The sequence below is a fragment of the Manis pentadactyla genome, chromosome 17 (genome assembly GCF_030020395.1).
Source record: "Manis pentadactyla isolate mManPen7 chromosome 17, mManPen7.hap1, whole genome shotgun sequence".
In the NCBI taxonomy this organism is placed as follows: Eukaryota; Metazoa; Chordata; class Mammalia; order Pholidota; family Manidae; genus Manis; species Manis pentadactyla.
Genome location: NC_080035.1, coordinates 57,561,865 through 57,575,523, shown reverse-complemented (window position 1 = coordinate 57,575,523; position 13,659 = coordinate 57,561,865). Strand labels below are relative to the sequence as shown.

Genomic DNA, 13,659 nt, shown 5'->3' with positions numbered 1-13,659 from the left:
CTGTTTATCTAAGGTGTCTTACTTCCTGTGCATTTAATGCAGCATCGGGAACATTCCCAAGGACGACACCTACAAATTTATGCTTCACCTCCAGGCAGCACCAACTCCAAACAAAGTTGGGAAGAACACATACAATGTGTCCGCACTTTCACCATGTGTGTGCTCGTACCAAAGCTCCTGTGCTTTCTGCCTCAGCCTCAGCCTTCACCCCATCAAAGCCCTCTCAATAACCCACTGCAACTGACATCTCACACACCGGGGTGGACTGATAACACAGGCCACTGTTGCCACTGGCTTTAGGACAAGGCTTTGCCTCTAATTAGAAAAGTATCAAAGTGAGGGAACATTATCTAGTTCACAGCAGCCACTCCTTCCCCTCAGTCATCCACTTAGGAGTCTCCTACACTCGGCCATCGGCACTCAACATCATTTGGAGAAGTTCACACTGAAGAAAGAAGGGTTTTTAAGATATGACTGACCTTGTAAATCATCCACAATGAATGAACTTCTGAGAGTCAGTGAATACATGGCAACCAGTTTAGATGATGAAAGTGGCACACGAGATGTTTGCTGAAGGTTTCACTGTTTTGGGAAAGTAGAAGTGTCTAAATCAAATATCCCAATGAAAACCACAGAAGAAGAAAATGTAAAAATAATAGAGAAAGGAAGGTGGAGCCAAGATGGTGGCGTGAGTAGAGCATCGGAAATCTCCTCCCAAAACCACATATATCTATGAAAATATAACAAAGACAACTCTTCCTAGAATAAAGACCAGAGGACACAGAACAACATCCAGACCACATCCACACCTGCGAGAACCCAGCGCCTCGTAAAGGGGGTAAGAGACAAGCCCCGGCCAGTGGGAGCCGAGCGCCCTTCCCTCAGCTCCCGGCGGGAGAAGAGCAGGCAGAGCAGGAGGGAGATGGAGCCCAGGACTGCCGAACACCCAGCCCCAGCCATCCGGGCCAGAGTGCAGACACAGTGCGTGCGCGGGGCCCTGGATACTAGGGAAACAGGGCAGCAAGAATGCTGAGAGGGTATCGGAGGCCTGGCACTGGAAGACATAAGAAAAGCGAGCGGCCATTTTTTTTTTTTCTGTTTTGTTTTGGCGAGCACTTTTTGGAAGTCTTAAAGGGATAGGGACCCCAATACTAGGGAAACAAGGCAGCAAGACTGGCGAGCGGGTATCGGAGGCTGGCACCAGAGAACAAAAGAAAAGTGAGCGGACAATTTTTTTTTTTTTTTTTTGCTCTTTTGTTTTGGCGGGTGCTTTTTGGAAGTCTTAAAGGGGCAGGGTGGGACACTTAATACAGAGATAGGGAATCTGGGGATCTCTGGGCACCCTAACCCCTGGGCTGCAGGGAGCAGGGAGGCCCCTTACGGAGATAAATAGCCTCCCAGCAGCTCCTGCTCCAACGTGACTCCACCATTTTGGAGCAGCCGCCCGAGCCAGGCCACGCCCACAGCAACAGCGGAGATTAACTCCATAGCAGCCGGGCAGGAAGCAGAAGCCCTGTCTGCACGCAGATGCCCAGCACAAGCCACTAGAGGCCGCTGTTCTCCCAGGAGAGGAGGGCCACAAACCAACAAGAAAGGAAGTCCTTCCAGCCGTCACTCGTCCCAGTTCTGCAGACTATTCCTATCACCATGAAAAGGCAAAGCTACAGGCAGACAAAGATCACAGAGACAACACCAGAGAAGGAGACAGACCTAACCAGTCTTCCTGAAAAAGAATTCAAAATAAGAATCATAAACATGCTGACAGAGATGCAGAGAAATACGCAAGAGAAATGGGATGAAGTCCGGAGGGAGATCACAGATGCCAGAAAGGAGATCGCAGAAATGAAACAAATTCTGGAAAGGTTTATAAGGAGAATGAATAGGGTGCAAGAGGCCATTGATGGAATTGAAACCAGAGAACAGGAACGCATAGAAGCTGGCATAGAAAGAGAGATAAAAGGATCTACAGGAATGAAACAATATTAAGAGAACTGTGTGACCAATCCAAAAGGAACAATATCCGTATTATAGGGGTACCAGAAGAAGAAGAGAGAGGAAAAGGGATGGAAAGTATCTTAGAAGAAATACTTGCTGAAAACTTCCCCAAACTGGGGGAGGAAATAATCGAACAGACCACGGAAATACACAGAACCCCCAACAGAAAGGATCCAAGGAGGACAACACCAAGACACATAATAATTAAAATGGCAAAGATCAAGGACAAGGAAAGACTTTTCAAGGCAGCTAGAGAGAAAAAGATCACCTATAAAGGAAAACCCATCAGGACAACATCAGACTTCTCAACAGAAACCATACAGGCCAGAAGAGAATGGCATGATATATTTAATGCAATGAAACAGAAGGGCCTTGAACCAAGGATACTGTATCCAGCACGACTATCATTCAAATATGATGGTGGGATTAAACAATTCCCAGACAAACAAAAGCTGAGGGAATTTGCTTACCACAAACCACCTCTACAGGACATCTTACAGGGATGCTCTAGATGGGAGCACTCCTACAAAGAGCACAGAACAAAACAACCAACATATGAAGAATGGAGGAGGAGGAATAAGAAGGGAGAGAAGAAAAGAATCTCCAGACAGTGTATGTAACAGCTCAATAAGTGAGCTAAGTTAGGCAGTAAGATACTAAAGAGGCTAACCTTGAACCTTTGGTAATCACGAATTTAAAGCCTGCAATGGCAATAAGTACTTATCTTTCAATAGTCACCCTAAATGTTAATGGACTGAATGCACTAATCAAAAGACACAGAGTAATAGAATGGATAAAAAAGCAAGACCCATCTATATGCTGCTTACAAGAAACTCAACTCAAACCCAAAGACATGTACAGACTAAAAGTCAAGGGATGGAAAAACATATTTCAGGCAAACAACAGCGAGAAGAAAGCAGGGGTTGCAGTACTAATATCAGACAAAATAGACTTCAAAACAAAGAAAGTAACAAGAGATAAAGAAGGACACTACATAATGATAAAGGGCTCAGTCCAACAAGAGGATATAACCATTCTAAATATATATGCACCCAACACAGGAGCACCAGCATATGTGAAACAAATACTAACAGAACTAAAGGGGGAAATAGGCTGCAATGCATTCATTCTAGGAGACTTCAACACACCACTCACCCCAAAGGATAGATCCACCAGGCAGAAAATAAGTAAGGACACGGAAGCACTGAACAACACAGTAGAGCAGATGGACCTAATAGACATCTACAGAACTCTACATCCAAAAGCAACAGTATACACATTCTTCTCAAGTGCACATGGCACATTCTCCACAATAGACCACATACGAGGCCACAAAAAGAGCCTCAGAAAATTCCAAAAGATTGAAATCCTACCAACCAATTTTTCATACCACAAAGGCATAAAACTAGAAATAAACTGTACAAAGAAAGCAAAAAGGCTCACAAACACATGGAGGCTTAACAACATGCTCCTAAATAATCAATGGATCAATGACCAAATCAAAATGGAGATCCAGCAATGTATGGAAACAAATGACAACAACAACACTAAGCCCCAACTTCTGTGGGACACAGCAAAAGCAGTCTTAAGAGGAAAGTATATAGCAATCCAAGCATATTTAAAGAAGCAAGAACAATCCCAAATGAATGGTCTAATGTCACAATTACCGAAATTGGAAAAAGAAGAACAAATGAGGCCTAAGGTCAGCAGAAGGAGGGACATAATAAAGATCAGAGAAGAAATAAATAAAATTGAGAAGAAGAAAACAATAGCAAAAATCAATGAAACCAAGAGCTGGTTCTTCGAGAAAATAAACATAATAGATAAACCTCTAGCCAGACTTATTAAGAGGAAAAGAGAGTCAACACAAATCAACAGTATCAAAAACGAGAAAGGAAAAAACACAACAGACCCCACAGAAATACAAAGAATTATTAGAGAATACTATGAAAACCTATATGCTAACAAGCTGGGAAACCTAGGAGAAATGGACAACTTCCTAGAAAAATACAACCTTCCAAGACTGACCCAGAAAGAAACAGAAAATCTGAACAGACCAATTACCAGCAACGAAATTGAAGCAGTAATCAAAAAACTACCAAAGAACAAAGCCCCTGGGTCAGATGGATTTACCTCAGAATTTTATCAGACATACAGGGAAGACATAATACCCATTCTCCTTAAAGTTTTCCAAAAAATAGAGGAGGAGGGGATACTCCCAAACTCATTCTATGAAGCCAACATCACTCTAATACCAAAACCAGGCAAAGACCCCACCAAAAAAGAAAACTACAGACCAATATCCCTGATGAACGTAGATGCAAAAATACTCAACAAAATATTAGCAAACCGAATTCAAAAATACATCAAAAGGATCATACACCATGACCAAGTGGGATTCATCCCAGGGATGCAAGGATGGTACAACATTCAGAAGTCCATCAACATCATCCACCACATCAACAAAAAGAAAGACAAAAACCACATGATCATCTACATAGATGCTGAAAAAGCACTTGACAAAGTTCAACATCCATTCATGATAAAAACTCTCAGCAAAATGGGAATAGAGGGCAAGTACCTCAACATAACAAAGGCCATCTATGATAAACCCACAGCCAACATTATATTGAACAGCGAGAAGCTGAAAGCATTTCCTCTGAGATCGGGAACTAGACAGGGATGCCCACTCTCCCCACTGTTATTTAACATAGTAGTGGAGGTCCTAGCCATGGCAATCAGACAAAACAAAGAAATACAAGGAATCCAGATTGGTAAAGAAGAAGTTAAACTGTCATTATTTGCAGATGACATGATACTGTACATACAAAACCCTAAAGACTCCACCCCAAAACTACTAGAACTGATATCGGAATACAGCAAAGTTGCAGGATACAAAATTAATACACAGAAATCTGTGGCTTTCCTATACACTAACAATGAACCAACAGAAAGAGAAATCAGGAAAACAACTCCATTCACAATTGCATCAAAAAAAATTAAATACCTAGGAATAAACCTAACCAAAGAAGTGAAAGACTTATATTCTGAAAACTACAAGTCACTCTTAAGAGAAATTAAAGGGGACACTAACAGATGGAAACGCATCCCATGCTCATGGCTAGGAAGAATTAATATCATCAAAATGGCCATCCTGCCCAAAGCAATATACAGATTTGATGCAATCCCTATGAAACTACCAGCAACATTCTTCAATAAACTGGAACAAATAATTCAAAAATTCATATGGAACCACCAAAGACCCCGAATAGCCAGAGCAATCCTGAGAAAGAAGAATAAAGTAGGGGGGATCTCACTCCCCAACTTCAAGCTCTACTATAAAGCCATAGTAATCAAGACAATTTGGTACTGGCACAAGAACAGAGCCACAGACCAATGGAACAGACTAGACAATCCAGACATTAACCCAGACATATATGGTCAATTAATATCTGATAAAGGAGCCATGGACATACAATGGCGAAATGACAGTCTCTTCAACAGATGGTGCTGGCAAAACTGGACAGCTACATGTAGGAGAATGAAACTGGACCATTGTCTAACCCCATATACAAAAGTAAACTCAAAATGGATCAAAGACCTGAATGTAAGTCACGAAACCATTAAACTCTTGGAAGAAAACATTAGCACAAACCTCTTAGACGTAAACATGAGTGACCTCTTCTTGAACATATCTCCCCGGGCAAAGAAAACAACAGCAAAAATGAACAAGTGGGACTATATTAAGCTGAAAAGCTTCTGTACAGCAAAAGACACCATCAATAGAACAAAAAGGAACCCTACAGTATGGGAGAATATCTTTGAAAATGACACATCTGATAAAGGCTTGACGTCCAGAATATATAAAGAGCTCACACACCTCAACAAACAAAAAACAAATAACCCAATTAAAAAATGGGCAGAGGAACTGAACAGACGGTTCTCCAAAAAAGAAATACAGATGGCCAACAGACACATGAAAAGATGCTCCACATCGCTAATTATCAGAGAAATGCAAATTAAAACTACAATGAGGTATCACCTCACACCAGTAAGGATGGCTGCCATCCAAAAGACAAACAACAACAAATGTTGGCGAGGCTGTGGAAAAAGGGGAACCCTCCTACACTGCTGGTGGGAATGTAAATTAGTTCAACCGTTGTGGAAAGCAGTATGGAGGTACATCAAAATGCTCAAAACAGACTTACCATTTGACCCAGGAATTGCACTCCTAGGAATTTACCCTAAGAATGCAGCAATCAAGTTTGAGAAAGACCAATGCACCCCTATGTTTATCGCAGCACTATTTACAATAGCCAAGAATTGGAAGCAACCTAAATGTCCATAGATAGATGAATGGATAAAGAAGATGTGGTACATATACACAATGGAATACTACTCAGCCATAAGAAAAGGGCAAATCCTATCATTTGCAGCAACATGGATGGAGCTGGAGGGTATTATGCTCAGTGAAACAAGCCAAGCGGAGAAACAGAAATACCAAATGATTTCACTCATCTGGGGAATATAAGAACAACGGAAAAACTGAAGGAACAAAACAGCAGCAGAATCACAGAACTCAAGAATGGACTAACAGGTACCAAAGGGAAAGGGACTGGGGAGGATGGGTGGGTAGGGAGGGATAAGGGGGGGCAGAAAAAGAGGGGTATTAAGATTAGCATCCATAGCGGGGTGGGAGAAAGGGGAGGGCTGTACAACACAGAGAAGACAAGTAGTGATTCTACAACATTTTGCTATGCTGATGGACAGTGACTGTAAAGGGGTTTATAGGGGGGGACCTGGTATAGGGGAGAGCCTAGTAAACATAATATTCATCATGTAAGTGTAGATTAATGATACAAAAAAAAAAGGCAGTTCCTGTGTGGTGACCGCCAATGAGTTCTACACAAGGGTATAAAGTGCATATAAAAGTGTAGGCAAAGGGTCTGTTTGTGTTTATACAGAGGATCAAAGCCTAATTGAGCTACCCCGAAAATGAACTAAGATACGATATAAAAAAGAACTTCCAACATCAGCACTCTCTGGAAGACTCATGACAGAAGATGATCATCAAAAAACCCCAACAAAGATCCATGCACTGCTACAGCTGTAGATGCACTCATCCCACCAGCTCCTGGACTTGCCATGGGAATGAGGAAGGAGATATCTAAGATGGCCTGTGCATACAGTAAAACAACAAATTTGACTGGATCTGTACTGTTGGAACTCAACCAAGAATTAGGAGAAGTGCAAATTGTAGCGCTCCAAAATCTTACAACTACAGACTATTAACTGTTAAAAGAACATATGGCATGTGAACAGTCCCCAGGAATGGGTTGTTTTAATTTGTCTGATTTCTCTCAGACTGTTCAAGTTCAGTCGGACAATATCCACCATATCATAGATAAGTTTTCACAAATGCCTAAGGTGCCTAACTGGTTTTCTTGGTTTCACTGGAGATGGCTGGTAATTACAGGTATGCTTTGGTTATGTAACTATACTCCTATTATGTTAATGTGTGTGTGCAATTTAAGTAGTAGCTTAAAACCTATACATGCTGAAGTTACTCTACAAGAAGATATGTCAAAGAAATAATCAATCTTCCCATGTTTTCTTCCGCCTGCTACTTCTATAGCTTTTCTTCTTCCTTCCTAATTACAACCCTTAAATAGAATTTGTGCCTCATATCAAATTTACCGAGTATCATAATTCTTCCAAGTGGTAAAGATACCTCAAGACAAATGCTGGGCACAGAAGCCACAGGGCATAAATATGCAGAGAAGTAAAAAGCTAACCTTTTCAAACAATAAGGCTTCTCTCTCACTTACCAACTTTACATTTCCCTGTATGGCCCCGGAAGATGACTGGTTAGCCAGAGACGGGTAAGTTTCCTCAAGGGAGGAACAACCTAAGACAGGCACAGTCGCAGGGTGGTCATCAGGTGAGAAATTGGGGATCAACAGAGGTGAGGCTTAGAACCTCATGCCCCCTGTTCTGAGACAAATCTTCTGCATACGTGGATGTTTTATTGCCCTGGTCTAGCTTGGATTAACACATAGTCTACAGGCACACACCTGATCATCTACATTTGCTCTCTTACAACACTAAACTATGTTTTCTACCTTTATCTTGTATCTACCTACCACTTCAGCATTTTATTAAAAATAATAATAATAAAGAGAGAAATGTGGTATCCACATATAAATCAAGTATAAAAATCAAATGAGTATTCATATTTGAACATTTTATAGTTCATAATGCATGAGCAAAACAGAAAGTTTCTGTGATGACTGCCCTTGTACTGTTCACCATGTAACTTATTCACTATGTAAGAATTTGTTCTCCATGTAAGAACTTGTTTGTTATGCCTCAGAAGATTGGAGACTGACGAAAATTAGGCTTGGGCTGGATTAATGATTGTGCATTGAGCATTGACTCCCCTATACAGAATTTTATTGTTGTTAACAACCATCTGATCAATAAATATGAGAGATGCCCTCAAAAAAAAATAATAGAGAAAGGTTTAAATAATTGTAGTTTAATATATGAAAAATAGTATTGACAGAGATTGACAAGTTAAAACAGAAATATAACTGTTACTTTCACAGAAATGAGAATTATATCCTACGTCTTTCAATAACTCAAAGTTATGTGCTGCCAAGATATATTTCAGAATGTTATGGATCCCCCTTTAAATGGAACTATACCTTTTCTATAAAATCCTTAGTTATTTCATTGGTGGAGTTAGGAAATCATGTAAAAATGTAAGGTATGATACCGGGTTCTGAAACAGGCACTAAGTCTTTTGGAGAAGACAGGAAATCATAAAATGAAATTGAAATTTCTCTCTGGAGTTACTAGTTTTTCAACTTCAGCATAAAAGTTATACCAAAAAGGGAGAAAAGCAATCATTTTATAGGGATAAAATGACTAAGATGAAAATGCTTGGTTTTGTTATACAAAGAGTTTAGAAATGACAAGATCTATTTAGCATGAAAATCTTTTGACTGCTATAATGTATTATATCATGGGTTTTTGTAAATAAGTAGTGAAAGAGCCATAAAAGGAGAAATTAGGAGATCTGTGTCTTCCCTCTGCATACGTCACTAGCTCACCTTTCTGGGTCTCATCTCACTTCATCTTTAAAGAGAGAGAACTAAAAAGAAAGAATTTTCCACACTGATCTGAACCTTACTGCTTCCTTGCACGTGTGTCACATTTATGTACATGTATATTAGGCCTCCAGGTGTTATTTCCCTGCTTCTAACAAGTATTCCTTTAAAGTGTGCAGGCAGAGGATCAACAAAATAGAGATGAAAGGTGCAGAATGTTGTTTATCCCTGATAGGAAACACGAGAATACACATTAGAGAATTCCTTTCAAAAGACCAATGAGCATGCATTAAACACACACACACACACACACACACACACACACACACACACACACACACGACAACATGGTATTTAGTGCTGGTGTGTAAATGGGATCACAATCCTGTCTGTACCACAGGGCAGGGCACCATGCCCATGCTGGGCAGGTAGGGACCCTGGAGGCTCTCTCAGGCCATTACAGGAGAGGCTGTTGACACCAAGACTTATTCTTCCTTTGGAACCATTGTATTGCCTTGAGTTAAGCTGTCTCAGAAACAGCAGCCCCAGACAAATCGCATTCACTCTAGACAAACAGCCTTCTGTTGCAGAGGATATTTCTTTCCCTTCAAATGATCAAAAATGCTCATGAATTATAATTGGATGTTTACAAAGTAATATGAAAATCATCAATAGGAAAAGTTGGGGAGAGTAAATTAGATCTAACTAGCACTTACTTTTAAAAATCCATGCAATATATTGATTTCCCTTTCAAGACAATGCAAACTGAATATACTTAATCATTTCCTTCAGTTTCTTTCCTTAATGCTTTGAGAATCCACAATGACAGATTTCCTCATATGATACAGTTCTATCAAATGATTCCATTTTCCAAACTGATGGAATTTGAAGCCAGGGCTAACCTTACATTTTCATCATGAAGGAAAAACTGAAAGAGAGTTTAAGGTCACACTGCAGCATATTTTTCCAATTATGGGATTTGTGGAAATAGACCAGAGTGGGAAGCAGCCATCGGGAATAAAGGAGTTCTTTCAGAATCAGGAAGTAAATTCAGTGGAGAAGCTTATATGACTCAACTATCAAATAGCAGTTGGTACTTTCAGAATGGCTGGTCAGGCCCTGGTCATTCTTGTCACGCTGCAATGCTATCGATAGTATCATCTTTGAGTGAGTGTGTGTGTGTGTGTGTGTGTGTGTGTGTGTGTATGAATTCATGCCCATAAACACACACACACCATGTGGATGGTCAACAACAGACAGGAATGAAAGAAGAAATAGATACAACTGATTTATTTAGCCGGGAGCCTGTTTTAAAATATTTGTATCTTCTGTACCCATGATGTAATAGACACAAAATATTTACATTTAAGTGCATTGTTAAATACAAGAATGGGTAGAATGGGAATGAATGAATAAAATAAAAAGTCATTGAAAGAGTCAATGTAAATTAACCCATTTAGAGATTTCCCTTAGGCTTAAATAAGCACGACACCCTCAGAATGGCAAGAATGGGAGCTAAAAATAAAGCTGCATTTCATCTGAACCTTATTACATTCCAGCCCGGCATGAACCACTAGAGAAAACTGACATAGTTGGGCTCCGTAACGCAAAGGCATCAATCCACTCAATAATCAACTGTATGTACCCTTCCTATGGTACAAGTTAGGCTGGCAATTAGGAAAATTGTGAAGACTAATAATTCCCTATACATAATATTTAGAAATTTATAGATCTAGCTAAGAATAAAGAAACACTCCAGAGATTGACACCTACCCCACATCATAATTATGTTCTGAGAAACTTAGTTTTATAAGAATTTTGAACACCCAGAGGACAGATCTTCCTTACAAAAATAAAGTAAAATTGAAGAATTTCACTTGCATCACCTGGAAATTAAATTACATGAGTCCTTAGGCCGTATGTGTTTTCAAATGACACTCAGTGGCAGTGTGAACTTTGTCAAGTTACTTAATTTTTCTGCACCTGTTTGCTCTCCTGTTAAAATGTACATAATAATGTCTCCCTCTCTGGGTGTGAACACAAACGGGATGAGATGTGAAAAACAACTTAGAAGGAGTGAGGTCTCTGTTAGTGAGTTTCTTCTTTCCTAAATTCCTCATTTTAAGTGCGGATGGCTGTGGGGCACCGGCCACATGAAGTTCACCTCCACAAATGGATTTTTAAAAATCACAATTAGACTAATGTTCTATGATTCGAACACAGCCTCTTACCTTCTCCCTTCCCCCAGCCTTCCTGTCTACATCCAAAGCATGGAGAGGGCATATAAAGGGCTAAGCACGCTCTCCTAAGTTCCTGCCATGAGAAACCCCACCGACCGCACAGCAGGGAACCACCTGATCGCTTCACTTGCCCTGCAATCTCGGGGGACACGGAGGAGTAGAGAGCAGGGCAGAAGGAAAGGAGGAGGTGAAGTGGACAATTCAGATTCCAATGGGGGGCTCCTAATGACCTTCACCTGCCCGATCTGCAGTAGTGCCTCAAAGCCTACGTTATAGGCAAGAGGGACTGGGAGCTTATACGACTGAAGGGTCAACTGCGTGCCACTGCCCACCTCCACCCCATGGTCCTGGCCCCTCCTGTGACACAGATCAGCACACATGACCCTGAATTATCCCTATTATGGAGGCATTTTGCATTTTTCAACCCCACTCCAAAATCAGGATCAAGATCTTAACAAAGAAGAATATACCCTATTTTTTTAAAGCATTCTATCAAAGTCATAAACATCATTTTTATATATAACCAAATGACTATCTTTTATTTTCTTATTTTAAGTTGTATTAATTCATACTTCGCCTCACAATCTTAAAATGCCATCCATAAATGGCATTCCCTGAACCCCAGATTCGTTTTCATTGCCAACTCCATGCTGGTGACTAACTGCTCATGTTCAGCCCTGATTCTTTAGACTCACCTTATTCAACAGGCTGAAAAAAAATAGCAACTTTGGGTTCTCACTGGTCCTTTTTGCTCAATATGTGTGGAAAGGAATTTCACAATGTCCCTCTATATTCCCCATTTTGGTCAATGGCACCCACAAGGACCCAGACAACCAGACGAGAGACCTGTGACCGTGGCACTCCCCCCTGGAACAGTCGCTAGCGCCCCCTGCAGCCGGGACAGTCTTTGCTGCAGTGAAATACTACGTCTAGCTCTTGTTTCTAACTAACTTTACCTTTGGCTGTTTATATATTCCAGTAATAACTAATCTGATTCCAGTCCCCTGCAAAGATCACGTGCCTCTATTCCTTCTGCCCGAGATGCAACCCTCATCTCTTCACCTGCAAGTCTGCCTTTAGGGCACACCTGTGTGTGCTACTGACCTGAGAACATCGTGCAGTGCAGAAGCCACCCGCCACCACACACACAGCCCTATCACCCGAATCAAAATGTCAAACAAGCCCGCACCCCGCTGTTCCTCCCCTCCTCATTTTACTCTATAGCCCTGCACCCATGAGAAAAATACAGCACAGGCCTACCGTACACTTTGCTTACTCATTTATCTGTTGCCTGTCCAGGCACACTGGGATGTAATTCCATGACGGGAGGGATTTCATCTGTTTCGTTCATTGCTGTGTCCCCAGTATTGTGGCCAGATAAGTAACAAATTCATGAATATGCTCACCTCCCATACCATGGTTTATTAAAATTTTATGTTTGTGTGGCAGTTTTCTTTGCTAAGTGGTACACTTCTTGGGGGTACAATGCATGATTTTTAAAATATTTTTATGCCCTTATCAAATATCTCTCACAGTGCCTCTAGCATAGTTGGTGCTCAATAAACGTTTGTTATATTAAATTGAAGTTTAAACAAACATTTGAGGAAAGAAAGAATCTAAACTTCTTCCATTCTAGACATCATTAACACTTTCATTCTACCTCTTAGCTATGGGGCCTTCAGCAAGTTACAGAATTTTCCCAAGCCTCAGTTTCCCCAATTATAAAATGAAAATAAATATATTCCCTACCTCATAGATTTTTATGAAGCGTAAAATCTGGAACAATCTGGAAAGTGCTTAGCACAGTGTTAGACATGCAGAGCCACTCAATAATTGTCAACTGTTTTATTACCACTGTATTGATGATGATAACAAAGAACACAAATATCTAATAATACAAAACTCTGAGAAGGGCATCCCCTCAACAGAATGGTGTTCACAAAACATTCAGGAAATCCTCCAGAGTACGAAGGATAATCAGGAAAGCGAAGTCCTTGTGCAGTGGGAAGTTGTGGCAGCTGCCCCCCTCAGCTGGGCCACAGAGGTCTTTACAATATGAGATTAAACAGGGCAGCCCTTCCATCTCCCTTTGCTGGCAAACTCCCAAGAGACCAGTGGAGTTTCCGATCTGTCTGCAAACACCAATCCAGCAGTCAAGCTTAAAAAGATGAAAATGCATATGTCTCTGCTTTCTGGATTGTCAACTACAGCTGCACTGAAAATCCATCATTCCGTTTTTGCTAAATGACACGTTCTCAGATCAATCTAACTGCTTTCTTTTTTCCTTTGCACCATTAGAAATTCAGGCAGGG

At 40.7% G+C, this 13,659-nt stretch overlaps 1 protein-coding gene across 2 annotated transcripts in view; it reads right to left on the bottom strand.

Moving 5' to 3' along the window:
- The window catches only part of ITGBL1 (integrin subunit beta like 1), a 220,713-nt gene that overhangs the window by 101,933 nt on the left and 105,121 nt on the right, over positions 1 to 13,659 (bottom strand). The window lies entirely within an intron of this gene.